Genomic DNA, 3,072 nt, shown 5'->3' on the forward strand with positions numbered 1-3,072 from the left:
TGTTACTCTGAGTTTCGCGCCCTATGGCTGTTCCAAGTTATGACATGGCAGGTAGCAAATTTGGATTCGTCATTTGATTGTTTTTAATATTGAGTCTAGGTCAGGTTTATATAGGCCAAACCATTATAAAGTCAAATCTGATACGCTGTGCATATTTCTTAAAGATTAATCAACATTAAATTGTATTTTTCAAGAGTACAATCAAGTTGATTTAGAACAATTATCCATGTTAGGCATAAAATAATAGTTTGATAGATATTCATTTATAGTTTACATAGGCCTTTCCTCGTTTGATCCTTGAACACCACCAAGAATGGTTCTCAAATCAAATTACTTTCTTTCACTACTTTGCCGAAGTCTGACCGATGCTAATTACTAAACAGGGTGGATCTAGAGAAAAATCTGGGTAGGGACAAGGCAATTGCCTTGGTATGGGCCATGCGACACGCGAAGCACCGAGCGGGGAGGCAGCGGTGTTTGAGATGTTTGTTGGGAAATGGTTGATCCTAGACACTGGTAGGGCCTACATGGAATTTAAATCGAAAATTAACTTTTTGGAGTACCGTAACCTCCTTCTTTCTTTTTGTTTTCTTCTCTTTTTTTCTCATCATTGGAGGCGCACTAGCTCCCTCAGGGTCCACCCTTGTTAAATATCACAATAAATAATTATTCCCAACAATATTGGTGATTCAATGTGCTAAAAAGTATTAAAACAAATTTTTAGTTTATTACGACCGAATTATGTACGTGTAAAGCAACAATGAAAATAAAAGAAAAAACTCACCTATTCCGTGTATTTCGGAACCATCGACACCTACGTACGTAACCAAAATCATAAAGTAGATCTATTGTACCTGAAATTCCCTCCTAGCTCTCGAAGCGCATTCGAATACAAACCTGCTACATTTATGAATGAAGTTGACAGATCGACTTCTTAGTGTATTCCGCAGGCGTGCGATATTAAACGATGAGTGACGCTTCACGAAGTGTTTTGTATGTATGATCTAAAGTAAAAGCAGTCTTTTATTTATTAATTGGAACCATGAACATTTTTTTACCGTTGATGTTTACGGTATATCGGTATAGTGTGAGCTAACAAGCAACAGTGTGATAATCACAGAACAGAGAACCATTAACCGTAAGACTCGATTATTACATGTTTTGTAGGTAAATGTCAAAAGCATTTTAAATCTCCAATAGGCCTATATTCAGCTTTTTCTAATAATTTTTGTAGTTTAAATGAATTGAAAATATGCTGTTCTATATTTTATTGCAACATTTGTTATTGCGCGTTGTAAATAATCCGACAGCCTTAACTATATTACTATCAAATACAAGCACACAGTCAGTACAGAACCGATAGACTAATATCAGCTTGATTGTTATAAATTTAACTACACAATAGCCTAGTTTTCACGAGAGCCTAGTATCCGGATCGGGAGCTAACCGTTAGTCAGCCTTGTATGAGATAATGTTGTACTCGAATTGTTGTAGTTGGTGCATAAGTGCACTATTAAAAACTGAATTATATATAAAAACGAAAACAAAAAATAAACAAATAAGAATAAAAATATCAAAAGAAAAAAATCTAATGACTAACACAGGCCAACTTAAAATGTGACTACCGGTATCTATTATATTCTTAATGAATATCGGCCATTATTAATGTTATCGTTTTGGTTACCTTTATATGTTCAGAATGAAAATCAATGTTACCTATTTCGAAAAGATAGTGTTCATGACGGCACAGTCAATTATTATCATTATTATTATTACGTCATACTATAATAGTAATATCATTATAATTTTCAGTTATATTATCAATATGATACGTAGGCCAGCAGATTAGAGGCCATTTTGGGGTGGAGGTGGCAATGGAAGTACTACCGGCTAGTTTTGATATTTTCTGAAAATATAGGTCTTGAGAAGTTCAGAATTCAAAATTACCTAAAATCCCTTTGGGGGAACACCTCCAAATTACGCATTAAAAATGGCCGCCAAATTATAGTTTTAGCTAAATAATATAAAAAATAAGAATACTCGAATAATCATCATCAAAAATTGGTGAAACTTACTCAAAATATTCGTTAATTATCGAAAATGAACCTTGCATTTAGAAAAACTACAATTTCAATTACCATAGCAACCGTCGCTATGCAAATTTAAATTTCCTATTTTATTCATGAAATTTAAGTATACAGGAAGCCTAAAGTTTATTAAAATCTTTATTTTCATAGGTTTTATGAATATGTTTAACATCTGAATCATCTATTATTATCATAGAATAGGATTATGTAAAAAAATGCTGAAACTTTGATATAATTGCATAGCAACACTCTTTTTATCGTCCATAGCAACGAAGCAAAATCAGCAGAATTGCTGTTCATTTGTCATTGACTAAGCAAAAATCATGAGATACAATATTTTTATATAATAAACATCTCTTATTGAACAAAGTTAACACATTGATGTATAAAATACAAGGCCATCACCATAGCAACTGTTGCTATGCAAATTTAAATTTCCTATTTTATTCATGAAATTTAAGTATAAGGGATGCTTAAAGCTTATTGAAATCATCATTATCATACGTTTATGAATATTTTTGTATTTAGGTTATGTATTATGGAAGAGTAATATTAAAAAAAAAACAACCAAGAAACACCTTTACTGAAGTGCTACGGAACTTTTATAACTCCATAGCAACGAATGGAATTCACATAATTGCTGTTATTATTTTTCTAAGAAAAATATATTATTAGATTGGCTTATACAATATTTTTTATACGATAAACAGCTTTTATAGAAAAGTGAATTTAATGGCGTAATAAAATACAAGGTCATCACTATAGCAACCGTTGCTATGCAAATTAAAATTTTCTAATTTTTCATAAAATTAGTATATAATAAAGACCTAAATTTTAGTAATAAATAAACTAGTATAGGATTTATGAAAAATGCTTGAAATGAATGAAATTTTATTGTCTTTTCAAATAGTAGTTGGTCTATCAATGCTTTTAATTAAGGTTTTTTTTGTAAATTTCATTAATAAAATATAAAATAATATATAGG

At 31.0% G+C, this 3,072-nt stretch overlaps 1 protein-coding gene across 10 annotated transcripts in view; it reads right to left on the reverse strand.

Moving 5' to 3' along the window:
• LOC117110909 overlaps positions 1-3,072 on the reverse strand; it is a 79,191-nt gene that overhangs the window by 45,492 nt on the left and 30,627 nt on the right. For all 10 annotated transcript variants that reach the window (XM_033253738.1, XM_033253737.1, XM_033253733.1 and 7 more), the window contains exon 2: positions 785-1,004. The gene's annotated coding sequence lies outside the window, so the exon portion shown is untranslated. The remainder of the gene's footprint in view (positions 1-784; positions 1,005-3,072) is intronic.

This window comes from Anneissia japonica, unplaced genomic scaffold (genome assembly GCF_011630105.1).
Source record: "Anneissia japonica isolate Jap-2015-1 unplaced genomic scaffold, ASM1163010v1 scaffold277_len1293397_cov203, whole genome shotgun sequence".
In the NCBI taxonomy this organism is placed as follows: Eukaryota; Metazoa; Echinodermata; class Crinoidea; order Comatulida; family Comatulidae; genus Anneissia; species Anneissia japonica.